This window comes from Lathyrus oleraceus, unplaced genomic scaffold, assembly GCF_024323335.1.
Source record: "Lathyrus oleraceus cultivar Zhongwan6 unplaced genomic scaffold, CAAS_Psat_ZW6_1.0 chrUn0669, whole genome shotgun sequence".
NCBI lineage: Eukaryota > Viridiplantae > Streptophyta > Magnoliopsida > Fabales > Fabaceae > Lathyrus > Lathyrus oleraceus.
The window spans coordinates 1-17002 of record NW_026113060.1 but is presented as its reverse complement, the minus strand read 5'-3'; the positions used below and the strand labels follow the sequence as shown (position 1 = coordinate 17002).

General features: G+C 40.2%; 50 non-coding genes and 8 pseudogenes across 50 annotated transcripts; all 58 read left to right on the top strand.

The window, feature by feature from the left end:
• Positions 1–352: 352 nt before the first annotated feature.
• Positions 353–471, top strand: LOC127114794 (5S ribosomal RNA). The gene has a single exon (XR_007800586.1). It is a non-coding gene; the product is annotated as a 5S ribosomal RNA (ribosomal RNA).
• A 161-nt stretch (positions 472–632) lies between these two features.
• Positions 633–751, top strand: LOC127114793 (5S ribosomal RNA). Its single transcript, XR_007800585.1, has one exon. It is a non-coding gene; the product is annotated as a 5S ribosomal RNA (ribosomal RNA).
• Positions 752–912: 161 nt separating this feature from the next.
• LOC127114792 (5S ribosomal RNA) lies at positions 913–1031 on the top strand. Its single transcript, XR_007800584.1, has one exon. It is a non-coding gene; the product is annotated as a 5S ribosomal RNA (ribosomal RNA).
• Positions 1032–1192: 161 nt separating this feature from the next.
• On the top strand, positions 1193–1311 carry LOC127114790 (5S ribosomal RNA). The gene has a single exon (XR_007800582.1). It is a non-coding gene; the product is annotated as a 5S ribosomal RNA (ribosomal RNA).
• A 161-nt stretch (positions 1312–1472) lies between these two features.
• Positions 1473–1591, top strand: LOC127114789 (5S ribosomal RNA). Its single transcript, XR_007800581.1, has one exon. It is a non-coding gene; the product is annotated as a 5S ribosomal RNA (ribosomal RNA).
• A 161-nt stretch (positions 1592–1752) lies between these two features.
• On the top strand, positions 1753–1871 carry LOC127114788 (5S ribosomal RNA). The gene has a single exon (XR_007800580.1). It is a non-coding gene; the product is annotated as a 5S ribosomal RNA (ribosomal RNA).
• A 161-nt stretch (positions 1872–2032) lies between these two features.
• On the top strand, positions 2033–2151 carry LOC127114787 (5S ribosomal RNA). Its single transcript, XR_007800579.1, has one exon. It is a non-coding gene; the product is annotated as a 5S ribosomal RNA (ribosomal RNA).
• A 161-nt stretch (positions 2152–2312) lies between these two features.
• LOC127114786 (5S ribosomal RNA) lies at positions 2313–2431 on the top strand. The gene has a single exon (XR_007800578.1). It is a non-coding gene; the product is annotated as a 5S ribosomal RNA (ribosomal RNA).
• Positions 2432–2592: 161 nt separating this feature from the next.
• Positions 2593–2711, top strand: LOC127114785 (5S ribosomal RNA). Its single transcript, XR_007800577.1, has one exon. It is a non-coding gene; the product is annotated as a 5S ribosomal RNA (ribosomal RNA).
• Positions 2712–2872: 161 nt separating this feature from the next.
• LOC127114784 (5S ribosomal RNA) lies at positions 2873–2991 on the top strand. Its single transcript, XR_007800576.1, has one exon. It is a non-coding gene; the product is annotated as a 5S ribosomal RNA (ribosomal RNA).
• A 161-nt stretch (positions 2992–3152) lies between these two features.
• Positions 3153–3271, top strand: LOC127114783 (5S ribosomal RNA). Its single transcript, XR_007800575.1, has one exon. It is a non-coding gene; the product is annotated as a 5S ribosomal RNA (ribosomal RNA).
• A 161-nt stretch (positions 3272–3432) lies between these two features.
• LOC127114782 (5S ribosomal RNA) lies at positions 3433–3551 on the top strand. The gene has a single exon (XR_007800574.1). It is a non-coding gene; the product is annotated as a 5S ribosomal RNA (ribosomal RNA).
• A 161-nt stretch (positions 3552–3712) lies between these two features.
• Positions 3713–3831, top strand: LOC127114781 (5S ribosomal RNA). Its single transcript, XR_007800573.1, has one exon. It is a non-coding gene; the product is annotated as a 5S ribosomal RNA (ribosomal RNA).
• Positions 3832–3992: 161 nt separating this feature from the next.
• Positions 3993–4111, top strand: LOC127114779 (5S ribosomal RNA). Its single transcript, XR_007800571.1, has one exon. It is a non-coding gene; the product is annotated as a 5S ribosomal RNA (ribosomal RNA).
• Positions 4112–4272: 161 nt separating this feature from the next.
• Positions 4273–4391, top strand: LOC127114778 (5S ribosomal RNA). The gene has a single exon (XR_007800570.1). It is a non-coding gene; the product is annotated as a 5S ribosomal RNA (ribosomal RNA).
• A 161-nt stretch (positions 4392–4552) lies between these two features.
• LOC127114777 (5S ribosomal RNA) lies at positions 4553–4671 on the top strand. The gene has a single exon (XR_007800569.1). It is a non-coding gene; the product is annotated as a 5S ribosomal RNA (ribosomal RNA).
• A 161-nt stretch (positions 4672–4832) lies between these two features.
• Positions 4833–4951, top strand: LOC127114764 (uncharacterized; annotated as a pseudogene).
• Positions 4952–5152: 201 nt separating this feature from the next.
• On the top strand, positions 5153–5271 carry LOC127114776 (5S ribosomal RNA). Its single transcript, XR_007800568.1, has one exon. It is a non-coding gene; the product is annotated as a 5S ribosomal RNA (ribosomal RNA).
• Positions 5272–5432: 161 nt separating this feature from the next.
• LOC127114775 (5S ribosomal RNA) lies at positions 5433–5551 on the top strand. The gene has a single exon (XR_007800567.1). It is a non-coding gene; the product is annotated as a 5S ribosomal RNA (ribosomal RNA).
• Positions 5552–5712: 161 nt separating this feature from the next.
• LOC127114774 (5S ribosomal RNA) lies at positions 5713–5831 on the top strand. Its single transcript, XR_007800566.1, has one exon. It is a non-coding gene; the product is annotated as a 5S ribosomal RNA (ribosomal RNA).
• Positions 5832–5992: 161 nt separating this feature from the next.
• On the top strand, positions 5993–6111 carry LOC127114773 (5S ribosomal RNA). Its single transcript, XR_007800565.1, has one exon. It is a non-coding gene; the product is annotated as a 5S ribosomal RNA (ribosomal RNA).
• A 161-nt stretch (positions 6112–6272) lies between these two features.
• On the top strand, positions 6273–6391 carry LOC127114771 (5S ribosomal RNA). Its single transcript, XR_007800564.1, has one exon. It is a non-coding gene; the product is annotated as a 5S ribosomal RNA (ribosomal RNA).
• A 161-nt stretch (positions 6392–6552) lies between these two features.
• LOC127114770 (5S ribosomal RNA) lies at positions 6553–6671 on the top strand. Its single transcript, XR_007800563.1, has one exon. It is a non-coding gene; the product is annotated as a 5S ribosomal RNA (ribosomal RNA).
• Positions 6672–6832: 161 nt separating this feature from the next.
• LOC127114769 (5S ribosomal RNA) lies at positions 6833–6951 on the top strand. Its single transcript, XR_007800562.1, has one exon. It is a non-coding gene; the product is annotated as a 5S ribosomal RNA (ribosomal RNA).
• Positions 6952–7112: 161 nt separating this feature from the next.
• On the top strand, positions 7113–7231 carry LOC127114762 (5S ribosomal RNA). Its single transcript, XR_007800560.1, has one exon. It is a non-coding gene; the product is annotated as a 5S ribosomal RNA (ribosomal RNA).
• A 161-nt stretch (positions 7232–7392) lies between these two features.
• On the top strand, positions 7393–7515 carry LOC127114763 (uncharacterized; annotated as a pseudogene).
• Positions 7516–7564: 49 nt separating this feature from the next.
• On the top strand, positions 7565–7683 carry LOC127114749 (5S ribosomal RNA). The gene has a single exon (XR_007800553.1). It is a non-coding gene; the product is annotated as a 5S ribosomal RNA (ribosomal RNA).
• Positions 7684–7844: 161 nt separating this feature from the next.
• On the top strand, positions 7845–7963 carry LOC127114738 (5S ribosomal RNA). Its single transcript, XR_007800542.1, has one exon. It is a non-coding gene; the product is annotated as a 5S ribosomal RNA (ribosomal RNA).
• Positions 7964–8122: 159 nt separating this feature from the next.
• LOC127114727 (5S ribosomal RNA) lies at positions 8123–8241 on the top strand. Its single transcript, XR_007800531.1, has one exon. It is a non-coding gene; the product is annotated as a 5S ribosomal RNA (ribosomal RNA).
• Positions 8242–8400: 159 nt separating this feature from the next.
• Positions 8401–8519, top strand: LOC127114716 (5S ribosomal RNA). The gene has a single exon (XR_007800520.1). It is a non-coding gene; the product is annotated as a 5S ribosomal RNA (ribosomal RNA).
• A 161-nt stretch (positions 8520–8680) lies between these two features.
• LOC127114704 (5S ribosomal RNA) lies at positions 8681–8799 on the top strand. The gene has a single exon (XR_007800509.1). It is a non-coding gene; the product is annotated as a 5S ribosomal RNA (ribosomal RNA).
• Positions 8800–8958: 159 nt separating this feature from the next.
• On the top strand, positions 8959–9077 carry LOC127114740 (5S ribosomal RNA). Its single transcript, XR_007800544.1, has one exon. It is a non-coding gene; the product is annotated as a 5S ribosomal RNA (ribosomal RNA).
• A 158-nt stretch (positions 9078–9235) lies between these two features.
• Positions 9236–9355, top strand: LOC127114744 (5S ribosomal RNA). The gene has a single exon (XR_007800548.1). It is a non-coding gene; the product is annotated as a 5S ribosomal RNA (ribosomal RNA).
• Positions 9356–9517: 162 nt separating this feature from the next.
• On the top strand, positions 9518–9636 carry LOC127114693 (5S ribosomal RNA). The gene has a single exon (XR_007800498.1). It is a non-coding gene; the product is annotated as a 5S ribosomal RNA (ribosomal RNA).
• A 161-nt stretch (positions 9637–9797) lies between these two features.
• On the top strand, positions 9798–9916 carry LOC127114682 (5S ribosomal RNA). The gene has a single exon (XR_007800487.1). It is a non-coding gene; the product is annotated as a 5S ribosomal RNA (ribosomal RNA).
• Positions 9917–10075: 159 nt separating this feature from the next.
• Positions 10076–10193, top strand: LOC127114739 (5S ribosomal RNA). Its single transcript, XR_007800543.1, has one exon. It is a non-coding gene; the product is annotated as a 5S ribosomal RNA (ribosomal RNA).
• Positions 10194–10352: 159 nt separating this feature from the next.
• On the top strand, positions 10353–10470 carry LOC127114745 (5S ribosomal RNA). Its single transcript, XR_007800549.1, has one exon. It is a non-coding gene; the product is annotated as a 5S ribosomal RNA (ribosomal RNA).
• A 159-nt stretch (positions 10471–10629) lies between these two features.
• Positions 10630–10747, top strand: LOC127114748 (5S ribosomal RNA). Its single transcript, XR_007800552.1, has one exon. It is a non-coding gene; the product is annotated as a 5S ribosomal RNA (ribosomal RNA).
• Positions 10748–10893: 146 nt separating this feature from the next.
• On the top strand, positions 10894–11012 carry LOC127114670 (5S ribosomal RNA). Its single transcript, XR_007800476.1, has one exon. It is a non-coding gene; the product is annotated as a 5S ribosomal RNA (ribosomal RNA).
• A 160-nt stretch (positions 11013–11172) lies between these two features.
• On the top strand, positions 11173–11289 carry LOC127114755 (5S ribosomal RNA). The gene has a single exon (XR_007800558.1). It is a non-coding gene; the product is annotated as a 5S ribosomal RNA (ribosomal RNA).
• Positions 11290–11447: 158 nt separating this feature from the next.
• On the top strand, positions 11448–11566 carry LOC127114658 (5S ribosomal RNA). Its single transcript, XR_007800465.1, has one exon. It is a non-coding gene; the product is annotated as a 5S ribosomal RNA (ribosomal RNA).
• Positions 11567–11726: 160 nt separating this feature from the next.
• Positions 11727–11851, top strand: LOC127114765 (uncharacterized; annotated as a pseudogene).
• Positions 11852–11900: 49 nt separating this feature from the next.
• Positions 11901–12017, top strand: LOC127114753 (5S ribosomal RNA). The gene has a single exon (XR_007800556.1). It is a non-coding gene; the product is annotated as a 5S ribosomal RNA (ribosomal RNA).
• A 157-nt stretch (positions 12018–12174) lies between these two features.
• On the top strand, positions 12175–12293 carry LOC127114802 (5S ribosomal RNA). Its single transcript, XR_007800594.1, has one exon. It is a non-coding gene; the product is annotated as a 5S ribosomal RNA (ribosomal RNA).
• A 160-nt stretch (positions 12294–12453) lies between these two features.
• LOC127114758 (uncharacterized) lies at positions 12454–12576 on the top strand (annotated as a pseudogene).
• A 48-nt stretch (positions 12577–12624) lies between these two features.
• LOC127114791 (5S ribosomal RNA) lies at positions 12625–12743 on the top strand. Its single transcript, XR_007800583.1, has one exon. It is a non-coding gene; the product is annotated as a 5S ribosomal RNA (ribosomal RNA).
• A 160-nt stretch (positions 12744–12903) lies between these two features.
• LOC127114780 (5S ribosomal RNA) lies at positions 12904–13022 on the top strand. The gene has a single exon (XR_007800572.1). It is a non-coding gene; the product is annotated as a 5S ribosomal RNA (ribosomal RNA).
• A 159-nt stretch (positions 13023–13181) lies between these two features.
• Positions 13182–13299, top strand: LOC127114747 (5S ribosomal RNA). Its single transcript, XR_007800551.1, has one exon. It is a non-coding gene; the product is annotated as a 5S ribosomal RNA (ribosomal RNA).
• Positions 13300–13457: 158 nt separating this feature from the next.
• Positions 13458–13575, top strand: LOC127114757 (5S ribosomal RNA). Its single transcript, XR_007800559.1, has one exon. It is a non-coding gene; the product is annotated as a 5S ribosomal RNA (ribosomal RNA).
• Positions 13576–13736: 161 nt separating this feature from the next.
• Positions 13737–13857, top strand: LOC127114754 (5S ribosomal RNA). The gene has a single exon (XR_007800557.1). It is a non-coding gene; the product is annotated as a 5S ribosomal RNA (ribosomal RNA).
• Positions 13858–14017: 160 nt separating this feature from the next.
• Positions 14018–14141, top strand: LOC127114760 (uncharacterized; annotated as a pseudogene).
• A 49-nt stretch (positions 14142–14190) lies between these two features.
• LOC127114768 (5S ribosomal RNA) lies at positions 14191–14309 on the top strand. Its single transcript, XR_007800561.1, has one exon. It is a non-coding gene; the product is annotated as a 5S ribosomal RNA (ribosomal RNA).
• Positions 14310–14470: 161 nt separating this feature from the next.
• On the top strand, positions 14471–14602 carry LOC127114766 (uncharacterized; annotated as a pseudogene).
• A 161-nt stretch (positions 14603–14763) lies between these two features.
• LOC127114652 (5S ribosomal RNA) lies at positions 14764–14882 on the top strand. The gene has a single exon (XR_007800459.1). It is a non-coding gene; the product is annotated as a 5S ribosomal RNA (ribosomal RNA).
• A 161-nt stretch (positions 14883–15043) lies between these two features.
• On the top strand, positions 15044–15168 carry LOC127114767 (uncharacterized; annotated as a pseudogene).
• Positions 15169–15352: 184 nt separating this feature from the next.
• On the top strand, positions 15353–15472 carry LOC127114751 (5S ribosomal RNA). The gene has a single exon (XR_007800554.1). It is a non-coding gene; the product is annotated as a 5S ribosomal RNA (ribosomal RNA).
• A 438-nt stretch (positions 15473–15910) lies between these two features.
• LOC127114746 (5S ribosomal RNA) lies at positions 15911–16029 on the top strand. Its single transcript, XR_007800550.1, has one exon. It is a non-coding gene; the product is annotated as a 5S ribosomal RNA (ribosomal RNA).
• Positions 16030–16187: 158 nt separating this feature from the next.
• On the top strand, positions 16188–16305 carry LOC127114759 (uncharacterized; annotated as a pseudogene).
• Positions 16306–17002: the final 697 nt, after the last annotated feature.

Genomic DNA, 17002 nt, shown 5'->3' with positions numbered 1-17002 from the left:
TGTTAATCGGCGTAAAAGAGTCGGAAAAAGTAGGAGAAGACAAGCATTTCAGCGTTAATTATGTTTGTTTTGCCGTTAATAAGTGAAAGAAATAAAATATATACAATCAAAGCGCATGAGATATCAGGTGCGATCATACCAGCACTAATGCACCGGATCCCATCAGAACTCCGCAGTTAGTGTTGCACCTCTTTTTTTGCGATTTTTTAAATACTTCTTTTTATTTCTGTTAATCGGCGTAAAAGAGTCGGAAAAAGTAGGAGAAGACAAGCATTTCAGCGTTAATTATGTTTGTTTTGCCGTTAATAAGTGAAAGAAATAAAATATATACAATCAAAGCGCATGAGATATCAGGTGCGATCATACCAGCACTAATGCACCGGATCCCATCAGAACTCCGCAGTTAAGCGTGCTTGGGCGAGAGTAGTACTAGGATGGGTGACCTCCTGGGAAGTCCTTGTGTTGCACCTCTTTTTTTGCGATTTTTTAAATACTTCTTTTTATTTCTGTTAATCGGCGTAAAAGAGTCGGAAAAAGTAGGAGAAGACAAGCATTTCAGCGTTAATTATGTTTGTTTTGCCGTTAATAAGTGAAAGAAATAAAATATATACAATCAAAGCGCATGAGATATCAGGTGCGATCATACCAGCACTAATGCACCGGATCCCATCAGAACTCCGCAGTTAAGCGTGCTTGGGCGAGAGTAGTACTAGGATGGGTGACCTCCTGGGAAGTCCTTGTGTTGCACCTCTTTTTTTGCGATTTTTTAAATACTTCTTTTTATTTCTGTTAATCGGCGTAAAAGAGTCGGAAAAAGTAGGAGAAGACAAGCATTTCAGCGTTAATTATGTTTGTTTTGCCGTTAATAAGTGAAAGAAATAAAATATATACAATCAAAGCGCATGAGATATCAGGTGCGATCATACCAGCACTAATGCACCGGATCCCATCAGAACTCCGCAGTTAAGCGTGCTTGGGCGAGAGTAGTACTAGGATGGGTGACCTCCTGGGAAGTCCTTGTGTTGCACCTCTTTTTTTGCGATTTTTTAAATACTTCTTTTTATTTCTGTTAATCGGCGTAAAAGAGTCGGAAAAAGTAGGAGAAGACAAGCATTTCAGCGTTAATTATGTTTGTTTTGCCGTTAATAAGTGAAAGAAATAAAATATATACAATCAAAGCGCATGAGATATCAGGTGCGATCATACCAGCACTAATGCACCGGATCCCATCAGAACTCCGCAGTTAAGCGTGCTTGGGCGAGAGTAGTACTAGGATGGGTGACCTCCTGGGAAGTCCTTGTGTTGCACCTCTTTTTTTGCGATTTTTTAAATACTTCTTTTTATTTCTGTTAATCGGCGTAAAAGAGTCGGAAAAAGTAGGAGAAGACAAGCATTTCAGCGTTAATTATGTTTGTTTTGCCGTTAATAAGTGAAAGAAATAAAATATATACAATCAAAGCGCATGAGATATCAGGTGCGATCATACCAGCACTAATGCACCGGATCCCATCAGAACTCCGCAGTTAAGCGTGCTTGGGCGAGAGTAGTACTAGGATGGGTGACCTCCTGGGAAGTCCTTGTGTTGCACCTCTTTTTTTGCGATTTTTTAAATACTTCTTTTTATTTCTGTTAATCGGCGTAAAAGAGTCGGAAAAAGTAGGAGAAGACAAGCATTTCAGCGTTAATTATGTTTGTTTTGCCGTTAATAAGTGAAAGAAATAAAATATATACAATCAAAGCGCATGAGATATCAGGTGCGATCATACCAGCACTAATGCACCGGATCCCATCAGAACTCCGCAGTTAAGCGTGCTTGGGCGAGAGTAGTACTAGGATGGGTGACCTCCTGGGAAGTCCTTGTGTTGCACCTCTTTTTTTGCGATTTTTTAAATACTTCTTTTTATTTCTGTTAATCGGCGTAAAAGAGTCGGAAAAAGTAGGAGAAGACAAGCATTTCAGCGTTAATTATGTTTGTTTTGCCGTTAATAAGTGAAAGAAATAAAATATATACAATCAAAGCGCATGAGATATCAGGTGCGATCATACCAGCACTAATGCACCGGATCCCATCAGAACTCCGCAGTTAAGCGTGCTTGGGCGAGAGTAGTACTAGGATGGGTGACCTCCTGGGAAGTCCTTGTGTTGCACCTCTTTTTTTGCGATTTTTTAAATACTTCTTTTTATTTCTGTTAATCGGCGTAAAAGAGTCGGAAAAAGTAGGAGAAGACAAGCATTTCAGCGTTAATTATGTTTGTTTTGCCGTTAATAAGTGAAAGAAATAAAATATATACAATCAAAGCGCATGAGATATCAGGTGCGATCATACCAGCACTAATGCACCGGATCCCATCAGAACTCCGCAGTTAAGCGTGCTTGGGCGAGAGTAGTACTAGGATGGGTGACCTCCTGGGAAGTCCTTGTGTTGCACCTCTTTTTTTGCGATTTTTTAAATACTTCTTTTTATTTCTGTTAATCGGCGTAAAAGAGTCGGAAAAAGTAGGAGAAGACAAGCATTTCAGCGTTAATTATGTTTGTTTTGCCGTTAATAAGTGAAAGAAATAAAATATATACAATCAAAGCGCATGAGATATCAGGTGCGATCATACCAGCACTAATGCACCGGATCCCATCAGAACTCCGCAGTTAAGCGTGCTTGGGCGAGAGTAGTACTAGGATGGGTGACCTCCTGGGAAGTCCTTGTGTTGCACCTCTTTTTTTGCGATTTTTTAAATACTTCTTTTTATTTCTGTTAATCGGCGTAAAAGAGTCGGAAAAAGTAGGAGAAGACAAGCATTTCAGCGTTAATTATGTTTGTTTTGCCGTTAATAAGTGAAAGAAATAAAATATATACAATCAAAGCGCATGAGATATCAGGTGCGATCATACCAGCACTAATGCACCGGATCCCATCAGAACTCCGCAGTTAAGCGTGCTTGGGCGAGAGTAGTACTAGGATGGGTGACCTCCTGGGAAGTCCTTGTGTTGCACCTCTTTTTTTGCGATTTTTTAAATACTTCTTTTTATTTCTGTTAATCGGCGTAAAAGAGTCGGAAAAAGTAGGAGAAGACAAGCATTTCAGCGTTAATTATGTTTGTTTTGCCGTTAATAAGTGAAAGAAATAAAATATATACAATCAAAGCGCATGAGATATCAGGTGCGATCATACCAGCACTAATGCACCGGATCCCATCAGAACTCCGCAGTTAAGCGTGCTTGGGCGAGAGTAGTACTAGGATGGGTGACCTCCTGGGAAGTCCTTGTGTTGCACCTCTTTTTTTGCGATTTTTTAAATACTTCTTTTTATTTCTGTTAATCGGCGTAAAAGAGTCGGAAAAAGTAGGAGAAGACAAGCATTTCAGCGTTAATTATGTTTGTTTTGCCGTTAATAAGTGAAAGAAATAAAATATATACAATCAAAGCGCATGAGATATCAGGTGCGATCATACCAGCACTAATGCACCGGATCCCATCAGAACTCCGCAGTTAAGCGTGCTTGGGCGAGAGTAGTACTAGGATGGGTGACCTCCTGGGAAGTCCTTGTGTTGCACCTCTTTTTTTGCGATTTTTTAAATACTTCTTTTTATTTCTGTTAATCGGCGTAAAAGAGTCGGAAAAAGTAGGAGAAGACAAGCATTTCAGCGTTAATTATGTTTGTTTTGCCGTTAATAAGTGAAAGAAATAAAATATATACAATCAAAGCGCATGAGATATCAGGTGCGATCATACCAGCACTAATGCACCGGATCCCATCAGAACTCCGCAGTTAAGCGTGCTTGGGCGAGAGTAGTACTAGGATGGGTGACCTCCTGGGAAGTCCTTGTGTTGCACCTCTTTTTTTGCGATTTTTTAAATACTTCTTTTTATTTCTGTTAATCGGCGTAAAAGAGTCGGAAAAAGTAGGAGAAGACAAGCATTTCAGCGTTAATTATGTTTGTTTTGCCGTTAATAAGTGAAAGAAATAAAATATATACAATCAAAGCGCATGAGATATCAGGTGCGATCATACCAGCACTAATGCACCGGATCCCATCAGAACTCCGCAGTTAAGCGTGCTTGGGCGAGAGTAGTACTAGGATGGGTGACCTCCTGGGAAGTCCTTGTGTTGCACCTCTTTTTTTGCGATTTTTTAAATACTTCTTTTTATTTCTGTTAATCGGCGTAAAAGAGTCGGAAAAAGTAGGAGAAGACAAGCATTTCAGCGTTAATTATGTTTGTTTTGCCGTTAATAAGTGAAAGAAATAAAATATATACAATCAAAGCGCATGAGATATCAGGTGCGATCATACCAGCACTAATGCACCGGATCCCATCAGAACTCCGCAGTTAAGCGTGCTTGGGCGAGAGTAGTACTAGGATGGGTGACCTCCTGGGAAGTCCTTGTGTTGCACCTCTTTTTTTGCGATTTTTTAAATACTTCTTTTTATTTCTGTTAATCGGCGTAAAAGAGTCGGAAAAAGTAGGAGAAGACAAGCATTTCAGCGTTAATTATGTTTGTTTTGCCGTTAATAAGTGAAAGAAATAAAATATATACAATCAAAGCGCATGAGATATCAGGTGCGATCATACCAGCACTAATGCACCGGATCCCATCAGAACTCCGCAGTTAAGCGTGCTTGGGCGAGAGTAGTACTAGGATGGGTGACCTCCTGGGAAGTCCTTGTGTTGCACCTCTTTTTTTGCGATTTTTTAAATACTTCTTTTTATTTCTGTTAATCGGCGTAAAAGAGTCGGAAAAAGTAGGAGAAGACAAGCATTTCAGCGTTAATTATGTTTGTTTTGCCGTTAATAAGTGAAAGAAATAAAATATATACAATCAAAGCGCATGAGATATCAGGTGCGATCATACCAGCACTAATGCACCGGATCCCATCAGAACTCCGCAGTTAAGCGTGCTTGGGCGAGAGTAGTACTAGGATGGGTGACCTCCTGGGAGGGGAGGGGAGGGCTGGTACGGGGGGGGGGTGTGGGGGGGAGTCCTTGTGTTGCACCTCTTTTTTTGCGATTTTTTAAATACTTCTTTTTATTTCTGTTAATCGGCGTAAAAGAGTCGGAAAAAGTAGGAGAAGACAAGCATTTCAGCGTTAATTATGTTTGTTTTGCCGTTAATAAGTGAAAGAAATAAAATATATACAATCAAAGCGCATGAGATATCAGGTGCGATCATACCAGCACTAATGCACCGGATCCCATCAGAACTCCGCAGTTAAGCGTGCTTGGGCGAGAGTAGTACTAGGATGGGTGACCTCCTGGGAAGTCCTTGTGTTGCACCTCTTTTTTTGCGATTTTTTAAATACTTCTTTTTATTTCTGTTAATCGGCGTAAAAGAGTCGGAAAAAGTAGGAGAAGACAAGCATTTCAGCGTTAATTATGTTTGTTTTGCCGTTAATAAGTGAAAGAAATAAAATATATACAATCAAAGCGCATGAGATATCAGGTGCGATCATACCAGCACTAATGCACCGGATCCCATCAGAACTCCGCAGTTAAGCGTGCTTGGGCGAGAGTAGTACTAGGATGGGTGACCTCCTGGGAAGTCCTTGTGTTGCACCTCTTTTTTTGCGATTTTTTAAATACTTCTTTTTATTTCTGTTAATCGGCGTAAAAGAGTCGGAAAAAGTAGGAGAAGACAAGCATTTCAGCGTTAATTATGTTTGTTTTGCCGTTAATAAGTGAAAGAAATAAAATATATACAATCAAAGCGCATGAGATATCAGGTGCGATCATACCAGCACTAATGCACCGGATCCCATCAGAACTCCGCAGTTAAGCGTGCTTGGGCGAGAGTAGTACTAGGATGGGTGACCTCCTGGGAAGTCCTTGTGTTGCACCTCTTTTTTTGCGATTTTTTAAATACTTCTTTTTATTTCTGTTAATCGGCGTAAAAGAGTCGGAAAAAGTAGGAGAAGACAAGCATTTCAGCGTTAATTATGTTTGTTTTGCCGTTAATAAGTGAAAGAAATAAAATATATACAATCAAAGCGCATGAGATATCAGGTGCGATCATACCAGCACTAATGCACCGGATCCCATCAGAACTCCGCAGTTAAGCGTGCTTGGGCGAGAGTAGTACTAGGATGGGTGACCTCCTGGGAAGTCCTTGTGTTGCACCTCTTTTTTTGCGATTTTTTAAATACTTCTTTTTATTTCTGTTAATCGGCGTAAAAGAGTCGGAAAAAGTAGGAGAAGACAAGCATTTCAGCGTTAATTATGTTTGTTTTGCCGTTAATAAGTGAAAGAAATAAAATATATACAATCAAAGCGCATGAGATATCAGGTGCGATCATACCAGCACTAATGCACCGGATCCCATCAGAACTCCGCAGTTAAGCGTGCTTGGGCGAGAGTAGTACTAGGATGGGTGACCTCCTGGGAAGTCCTTGTGTTGCACCTCTTTTTTTGCGATTTTTTAAATACTTCTTTTTATTTCTGTTAATCGGCGTAAAAGAGTCGGAAAAAGTAGGAGAAGACAAGCATTTCAGCGTTAATTATGTTTGTTTTGCCGTTAATAAGTGAAAGAAATAAAATATATACAATCAAAGCGCATGAGATATCAGGTGCGATCATACCAGCACTAATGCACCGGATCCCATCAGAACTCCGCAGTTAAGCGTGCTTGGGCGAGAGTAGTACTAGGATGGGTGACCTCCTGGGAAGTCCTTGTGTTGCACCTCTTTTTTTGCGATTTTTTAAATACTTCTTTTTATTTCTGTTAATCGGCGTAAAAGAGTCGGAAAAAGTAGGAGAAGACAAGCATTTCAGCGTTAATTATGTTTGTTTTGCCGTTAATAAGTGAAAGAAATAAAATATATACAATCAAAGCGCATGAGATATCAGGTGCGATCATACCAGCACTAATGCACCGGATCCCATCAGAACTCCGCAGTTAAGCGTGCTTGGGCGAGAGTAGTACTAGGATGGGTGACCTCCTGGGAAGTCCTTGTGTTGCACCTCTTTTTTTGCGATTTTTTAAATACTTCTTTTTATTTCTGTTAATCGGCGTAAAAGAGTCGGAAAAAGTAGGAGAAGACAAGCATTTCAGCGTTAATTATGTTTGTTTTGCCGTTAATAAGTGAAAGAAATAAAATATATACAATCAAAGCGCATGAGATATCAGGTGCGATCATACCAGCACTAATGCACCGGATCCCATCAGAACTCCGCAGTTAAGCGTGCTTGGGCGAGAGTAGTACTAGGATGGGTGACCTCCTGGGAAGTCCTTGTGTTGCACCTCTTTTTTTGCGATTTTTTAAATACTTCTTTTTATTTCTGTTAATCGGCGTAAAAGAGTCGGAAAAAGTAGGAGAAGACAAGCATTTCAGCGTTAATTATGTTTGTTTTGCCGTTAATAAGTGAAAGAAATAAAATATATACAATCAAAGCGCATGAGATATCAGGTGCGATCATACCAGCACTAATGCACCGGATCCCATCAGAACTCCGCAGTTAAGCGTGCTTGGGCGAGAGTAGTACTAGGATGGGTGACCTCCTGGGCGTTAATTATGTTTGTTTTGCCGTTAATAAGTGAAAGAAATAAAATATATACAATCAAAGCGCATGAGATATCAGGTGCGATCATACCAGCACTAATGCACCGGATCCCATCAGAACTCCGCAGTTAAGCGTGCTTGGGCGAGAGTAGTACTAGGATGGGTGACCTCCTGGGAAGTCCTTGTGTTGCACCTCTTTTTTTGCGATTTTTTAAATACTTCTTTTTATTTCTGTTAATCGGCGTAAAAGAGTCGGAAAAAGTAGGAGAAGACAAGCATTTCAGCGTTAATTATGTTTGTTTTGCCGTTAATAAGTGAAAGAAATAAAATATATACAATCAAAGCGCATGAGATATCAGGTGCGATCATACCAGCACTAATGCACCGGATCCCATCAGAACTCCGCAGTTAAGCGTGCTTGGGCGAGAGTAGTACTAGGATGGGTGACCTCCTGGGAAGTCCTTGTGTTGCACCTCTTTTTTTGCGATTTTTTAAATACTTTTTTATTTCTGTTAATCGGCGTAAAAGAGTCGGAAAAAGTAGGAGAAGACAAGCATTTCAGCGTTAATTATGTTTGTTTTGCCGTTAATAAGTGAAAGAAATAAAATATATACAATCAAAGCGCATGAGATATCAGGTGCGATCATACCAGCACTAATGCACCGGATCCCATCAGAACTCCGCAGTTAAGCGTGCTTGGGCGAGAGTAGTACTAGGATGGGTGACCTCCTGGGAAGTCCTTGTGTTGCACCTCTTTTTTGCGATTTTTAAATACTTCTTTTTATTTCTGTTAATCGGCGTAAAAGAGTCGGAAAAAGTAGGAGAAGACAAGCATTTCAGCGTTAATTATGTTTGTTTTGCCGTTAATAAGTGAAAGAAATAAAATATATACAATCAAAGCGCATGAGATATCAGGTGCGATCATACCAGCACTAATGCACCGGATCCCATCAGAACTCCGCAGTTAAGCGTGCTTGGGCGAGAGTAGTACTAGGATGGGTGACCTCCTGGGAAGTCCTTGTGTTGCACCTCTTTTTTTGCGATTTTTTAAATACTTCTTTTTATTTCTGTTAATCGGCGTAAAAGAGTCGGAAAAAGTAGGAGAAGACAAGCATTTCAGCGTTAATTATGTTTGTTTTGCCGTTAATAAGTGAAAGAAATAAAATATATACAATCAAAGCGCATGAGATATCAGGTGCGATCATACCAGCACTAATGCACCGGATCCCATCAGAACTCCGCAGTTAAGCGTGCTTGGGCGAGAGTAGTACTAGGATGGGTGACCTCCTGGGAAGTCCTTGTGTTGCACCTCTTTTTTGCGATTTTTTAAATACTTCTTTTTATTCTGTTAATCGGCGTAAAAGAGTCGGAAAAAGTAGGAGAAGACAAGCATTTCAGCGTTAATTATGTTTGTTTTGCCGTTAATAAGTGAAAGAAATAAAATATATACAATCAAAGCGCATGAGATATCAGGTGCGATCATACCAGCACTAATGCACCGGATCCCATCAGAACTCCGCAGTTAAGCGTGCTTGGGCGAGAGTAGTACTAGGATGGGTGACCTCCTGGGAAGTCCTTGTGTTGCACCCTTTTTTTGCGATTTTTAAATACTTCTTTTATTTCTGTTAATCGGCGTAAAAGAGTCGGAAAAAGTAGGAGAAGACAAGCATTTCAGCGTTAATTATGTTTGTTTTGCCGTTAATAAGTGAAAGAAATAAAATATATACAATCAAAGCGCATGAGATATCAGGTGCGATCATACCAGCACTAATGCACCGGATCCCATCAGAACTCCGCAGTTAAGCGTGCTTGGCGCGAGAGTAGTACTAGGATGGGTGACCTCCTGGGAAGTCCTTGTGTTGCACCTCTTTTTTTGCGATTTTTTAAATACTTCTTTTTATTTCTGTTAATCGGCGTAAAAGAGTCGGAAAAAAGTAGGAGAAGACAAGCATTTCAGCGTTAATTATGTTTGTTTTGCCGTTAATAAGTGAAAGAAATAAAATATATACAATCAAAGCGCATGAGATATCAGGTGCGATCATACCAGCACTAATGCACCGGATCCCATCAGAACTCCGCAGTTAAGCGTGCTTGGGCGAGAGTAGTACTAGGATGGGTGACCTCCTGGGAAGTCCTTGTGTTGCACCTCTTTTTTTGCGATTTTTTAAATACTTCTTTTTATTTCTGTTAATCGGCGTAAAAGAGTCGGAAAAAGTAGGAGAAGACAAGCATTTCAGCGTTAATTATGTTTGTTTTGCCGTTAATAAGTGAAAGAAATAAAATATATACAATCAAAGCGCATGAGATATCAGGTGCGATCATACCAGCACTAATGCACCGGATCCCATCAGAACTCCGCAGTTAAGCGTGCTTGGGCGAGAGTAGTACTAGGATGGGTGACCTCCTGGGAAGTCCTTGTGTTGCACCTCTTTTTTGCGATTTTTAAATACTTCTTTTATTTCTGTTAATCGGCGTAAAAAGAGTCGGAAAAAGTAGGAGAAGACAAGCATTTCAGCGTTAATTATGTTTGTTTTGCCGTTAATAAGTGAAAGAAATAAAATATATACAATCAAAGCGCATGAGATATCAGGTGCGATCATACCAGCACTAATGCACCGGATCCCATCAGAACTCCGCAGTTAAGCGTGCTTGGGCGAGAGTAGTACTAGGATGGGTGACCTCCTGGGAAGTCCTGTGTTGCACCTCTTTTTTGCGATTTTTTAAATACTTCTTTTATTTCTGTTAATCGGCGTAAAAGAGTCGGAAAAAGTAGGAGAAGACAAGCATTTCAGCGTTAATTATGTTTGTTTTGCCGTTAATAAGTGAAAGAAATAAAATATATACAATCAAAGCGCATGAGATATCAGGTGCGATCATACCAGCACTAATGCACCGGATCCCATCAGAACTCCGCAGTTAAGCGTGCTTGGGCGAGAGTAGTACTAGGATGGGTGACCTCTGGGAAGTCCTTGTGTTGCACCTCTTTTTTGCGATTTTTAAATACTTCTTTTTATTTCTGTTAATCGGCGTAAAAGAGTCGGAAAAAGTAGGAGAAGACAAGCATTTCAGCGTTAATTATGTTTGTTTTGCCGTTAATAAGTGAAAGAAATAAAATATATACAATCAAAGCGCATGAGATATCAGGTGCGATCATACCAGCACTAATGCACGGATCCCATCAGAACTCCGCAGTTAAGCGTGCTTGGGCGAGAGTAGTACTAGGATGGGTGACCTCCTGGGAAGTCCTTGTGTTGCACCTTTTTTTGCGATTTTTAAATACTTCTTTATTTCTGTAATCGGCGTAAAAGAGTCGGAAAAAGTAGGAGCATTTCAGCGTTAATTATGTTTGTTTTGCGTTAATAAGTGAAAGAAATAAAATATATACAATCAAAGCGCATGAGATATCAGGTGCGATCATACCAGCACTAATGCACCGGATCCCATCAGAACTCCGCAGTTAAGCGTGCTTGGGCGAGAGTAGTACTAGGATGGGTGACCTCCTGGGAAGTCCTTGTGTTGCACCTCTTTTTTTGCGATTTTTTAAATACTTCTTTTTTTCTGTTAATCGGCGTAAAAGAGTCGGAAAAAAGTAGGAGAAGACAAGCATTTCAGCGTTAATTATGTTTGTTTTGCCGTTAATAAGTGAAAGAAATAAAATATATACAATCAAAGCGCATGAGATATCAGGTGCGATCATACCAGCACTAATGCACGGATCCATCAGAACTCCGCAGTTAAGCGTGCTTGGGCGAGAGTAGTACTAGGATGGGTGACCTCCTGGGAAGTCCTTGTGTTGCACTCTTTTTTTGCGATTTTTAAATACTTCTTTTTGTTTTGTTAATCGGCGTAAAAGAGTCGGAAAAAGTAGGAGAAGACAAGCATTTCAGCGTTAATTATGTTTGTTTTGCCGTTAATAAGTGAAAGAAATAAAATATATACAATCAAAGCGCATGAGATATCAGGTGCGATCATACCAGCACTAATGCACCGGATCCCATCAGAACTCCGCAGTTAAGCGTGCTTGGGCGAGAGTAGTACTAGGATGGGTGACCTCCTGGGAAGTCCTTGTGTTGCACCTCTTTTTTTGCGATTTTTAAATACTTCTTTTTATTTCTGTTAATCGGCGTAAAAGAGTCGGAAAAAGTAGGAGAAGACAAGCATTTCAGCGTTAATTATGTTTGTTTTGCCGTTAATAAGTGAAAGAAATAAAATATATACAATCAAAGCGCATGAGATATCAGGTGCGATCATACCAGCACTAATGCACCGGATCCCATCAGAACTCCGCAGTTAAGCGTGCTTGGGCGAGAGTAGTACTAGGATGGGTGACCTCCTGGCAGCGTTAATTATGTTTGTTTTGCCGTTAATAAGTGAAAGAAATAAAATATATACAATCAAAGCGCATGAGATATCAGGTGCGATCATACCAGCACTAATGCACCGGATCCCATCAGAACTCCGCAGTTAAGCGTGCTTGGGCGAGAGTAGTACTAGGATGGGTGACCTCCTGGGAAGTCTTGGTTGCACCTTTTTTTGCGATTTTTAAATACTTCTTTTTATTTCTGTTAATCGGCGTAAAAGAGTCGGAAAAAGTAGGAGAAGACAAGCATTTCAGCGTTAATTATGTTTGTTTTGCCGTTAATAAGTGAAAGAAATAAATATATACAATCAAAGCGCATGAGATATCAGGTGCGATCATACCAGCACTAATGCACCGGATCCCATCAGAACTCCGCAGTTAAGCGTGCTTGGGCGAGAGTAGTACTAGGATGGGTGACCTCCTGGGAAGTCCTTGTGTTGCACCTCTTTTTTTGCGATTTTTTAAAATACTTCTTTTTATTTGTTAATCGGCGTAAAAGAGTCGGAAAAAGTAGGAGAAGACAAGCATTTCAGCGTTAATTATGTTTGTTTTGCCGTTAATAAGTGAAAGAAATAAAATATATACAATCAAAGCGCATGAGATATCAGGTGCGATCATACCAGCACTAATGCACCGGATCCCATCAGAACTCCGCAGTTAAGCGTGCTTGGGCGAGAGTAGTACTAGGATGGGTGACCTCCTGGGACGTTAATTATGTTGTTTTGCCGTAATAAGTGAAAGAAATAAAATATATACAATCAAAGCGCATGAGATATCAGGTGCGATCATACCAGCACTAATGCACCGGATCCCATCAGAACTCCGCAGTTAAGCGTGCTTGGGCGAGAGTAGTACTAGGATGGGTGACCTCCTGGGAAGTCCTTGTGTTGCACCTCTTTTTTGCGATTTTTTAAATACTTCTTTTTATTTCTGTTAATCGGCGTAAAAGAGTCGGAAAAAGTAGGAGAAGACAAGCATTTCAGCGTTAATTATGTTTGTTTTGCCGTTAATAAGTGAAAGAAATAAAATATATACAATCAAAGCGCATGAGATATCAGGTGCGATCATACCAGCACTAATGCACCGGATCCCATCAGAACTCCGCAGTTAAGCGTGCTTGGGCGAGAGTAGTACTAGGATGGGTGACCTCCTGGGAAGTCCTTGTGTTGCACCTCTTTTTTGCGATTTTTTAAATACTTCTTTTATTTCTGTTAATCGGCGTAAAAGAGTCGGAAAAAAGTAGGAGAAGACAAGCATTTCAGCGTTAATTATGTTGTTTTGCCGTTTAATAAGTGAAAGAAATAAATATATACAATCAAAGCGCATGAGATATCAGGTGCGATCATACCAGCACTAATGCACGGATCCCATCAGAACTCCGCAGTTAAGCGTGCTTGGGCGAGAGTAGTACTAGGATGGGTGACCTCCTGGGAAGTCCTTGTGTTGCACCTCTTTTTTGCGATTTTTTAAATACTTCTTTATTTCTGTTAATCGGCGTAAAAGAGTCGGAAAAAGTAGGAGAAGACAAGCATTTCAGCGTTAATTATGTTTGTTTTGCCGTTAATAAGTGAAAGAAATAAAATATATACAATCAAAGCGCATGAGATATCAGGTGCGATCATACCAGCACTAATGCACCGGATCCCATCAGAACTCGCAGTAAGCGTGCTTGGGCGGAGAGTAGTACTAGGATGGGTGACCTCCTGGGAAGTCCTTGTGTTGCACCTCTTTTTTTGCGATTTTTTAAATACTTCTTTTTATTTCTGTTAATCGGCGTAAAAGAGTCGGAAAAAGTAGGAGAAGACAAGCATTTCAGCGTTAATTATGTTTGTTTTGCCGTTAATAAGTGAAAGAAATAAAATATATACAATCAAAGCGCATGAGATATCAGGTGCGATCATACCAGCACTAATGCACCGGATCCCATCAGAACTCCGCAGTTAAGCGGGCTGGGCGAGAGTAGTAGTACTAGGATGGGTGACCTCCTGGGAAGTCCTTGTGTTGCACCTCTTTTTTGCGATTTTTTAAATACTTCTTTTTATTTCTGTTAATCGGCGTAAAAGAGTCGGAAAAGTAGGAGAAGACAAGCATTTCAGCGTTAATTATGTTTGTTTTGCCGTTAATAAGTGAAAGAAATAAAAATATATACAATCAAAGCGCATGAGATATCAGGTGCGATCATACCAGCACTAATGCACCGGATCCCATCAGAACTCCGCAGTTAAGCGTGCTTGGGCGAGAGTAGTACTAGGATGGGTGACCTCCTGGGCGTTAATTATGTTTGTTTGTGCCGTTAATAAGTGAAAGAAATAAAATATATACAATCAAAGCGCATGAGATATCAGGTGCGATCATACCAGCACTAATGCACCGGATCCCATCAGAACTCCGCAGTTAAGCGTGCTTGGGCGAGAGTAGTACTAGGATGGGTGACCTCCTGGGAAGTCCTTGTGTTGCACCTCTTTTTTTGCGATTTTTTAAATACTTCTTTTTATTTCTGTTAATCGGCGCAAAAGAGTCGGAAAAAAGTAGGGGAAGACAAGCATTTCAGCGTTTAATTATGTTGTTTGCCGTTAATAAGTGAAAGAAATAAAATATATACAATCAAAGCGCATGAGATATCAGGTGCGATCATACCAGCACTAATGCACCGGATCCGATACATAAGAACTCCGCAGTTAAGCGTGCTTGGGCGAGAGTGTAGTCTCGTACCTACGGATGGGTGACCTCCTGGGAAGTCCTTGTGTTGCACCTCTTTTTTTGCGATTTTTTAAATACTTCTTTTTATTTCTGTTAATCGGCGTAAAAGAGTCGGAAAAAGTAGGAGAAGACAAGCATTTCAGCGTTAATTATGTTTGTTTTGCCGTTAATAAGTGAAAGAAATAAAATATATACAATCAAAGCGCATGAGATATCAGGTGCGATCATACCAGCACTAATGCACCGGATCCCATCAGAACTCCGCAGTTAAGCGTGCTTGGGCGAGAGTAGTACTAGGATGGGTGACCTCCTGGGAAGTCCTTGTGTTGCACCTCTTTTTTCGCGATTTTTTAAATACTTCTTTTTATTTCTGTTAATCGGCGTAAAAGAGTCGGAAAAAGTAGGAGAAGACAAGCATTTCAGCGTTAATTATGTTTGTTTTGCCGTTAATAAGTGAAAGAAATAAAATATATACAATCAAAGCGCATGAGATATCAGGTGCGATCATAACAGCACTAATGCACCGGATCCCATCAGAACTCCGCAGTTAGAGTGCTTGCGGTTGGTGAGAGTAGTAGTAGGATGGGTGACCTCCTGGGAGTCTTGTGTGCACCGCTTTTTTTGCGATTTTTTAAATACTTCTTTTTTTTGTTAATCGGCGCAAAAGAGTCGGGAAAAAGTAGGAGAAGACAAGCATTTCACTTCATCAGTCACCTTTTTCAGCTCCAATCGCGGTAAATTTGTTTGTTTTGCCGTTAATAAGTGAAAGAAATAAAATATATACAATCAAAGCGCATGAGATATCAGGTGCGATCATACCAGCACTAATGCACCGGATCCCATCAGAACTCCGCAGTTAAGCGTGCTTGGGCGAGAGTAGTACTAGATGGGGTGACCTCCTGGGAAGTCCTTGTTGTTGCACCTCTTTTTTGCGATTTTTTAAATACTTCTTTTTATTTCTGTTAATCGGCGTAAAAGAGTCGGAAAAAGTAGGAGAAGACAAGCATTTCAACGTTAATTATGTTTGTTTTGCCGTTAATAAGTGAAAGAAATAAAATATACAATCAAAGCGCATGAGATATCAAGTGCGATCATACCAACACTAATGCACCGGATCCCATCGAACTCCGCGTTAAGCCGTGCTCGGGGCGAGAGTAGTACTAGGATGGGTTGACCATTCTGGAAAGTCCTGTGTTGCCCTCTTTTTTTGCGATTTTTTAATACTTTTCTTTTTATTTCTGTTAACCGGCGTAAAAGAGTCGGAAAAAGTAGGAAAGACCAGCATTTCAGCGTTAATTATGTTTGTTTTGCCGTTAATAAGTGAAAGAAATAAAATATATACAATCAAAGCGCATGAGATATCAGGTGCGATCATACCAGCACTAATGCACCGGATCCCATCAGAACTCCGCAGTTAAGCGTGCGTGGGCGAGAGTAGTACTAGGATGGGTGACCTCCTGGGAAGTCCTTGTGTTGCACGTATTTTTTTGCGATTTTGTAAATACTTCTTTTTATTTCTGTTAACGCGTAAAGAGTCGGAAAAAGTAGGAGAAGACAAGCATTTCAGCGTTAATTATGTTTGTTTTGCCGTTAATAAGTGAAAGAAATAAAATATATACAATCAAAGCGCATGAGATATCAGGTGCGATCATACCAGCACTAATGCACCGGATCCCATCAGACTCCGCAGTTAAGCGGTGCTGGGCGAGAGTAGTACGAGGATGGGTGACCTCCTGGGAAGTCCTTGTGTTGCATTCTCTTTTTTGCGATTTTTAAATACTCTTTTTATTTTGTTAATCGGCGTAAAAGAGTCGGAAAAAAGTAGGAGAAGACAAGCATTTCAGCGTTAATTATGTTTGTTTTGCCGTTAATAAGTGAAAGAAATAAAATAATACAACCAAAGCGCATGAGATATCAGGCGATCATACCAGCACTAATGCACCGGATCCCATCAGAACTCCGCAGTTAAGCGTGCTTGGGCGAGATTAGTACTAGGATGGTGACCTCCTAGCATTTAATCTATATTAACATTTCCACTTGTCCACTAGTTTGAGGATGGTAAGGTGTTGCTACTCGATGTTTTACACCATACTTAAACAATAATTTTTCGAGTATTTAGATATGAAATGAGATCCACCGTCACTGATGATTATTCTTGGGACACCAAATCTTGGAAAAAATTATATTCTTAAAGGTTTAATTATACTCGTGTGTCGTGTTGGAGAAGCTATAGCCTCAATCCATTTTGATACGTAGTCAACCGCTACGAGTATGTACTTGTTACAAAAGAAGGTGGAAAAGGTCCCATGAAATCTATTCCCCACACATCGAAAATTTCTACTTCCAAAATGCCTTTTTGTGCATTCGTCACGTCTAGATATGTTTCCTGTGACGTTGACACCTATCGTATTTCTTGACAGCGGTATGTACATCCTTCCATATGTTTGGCCAATAA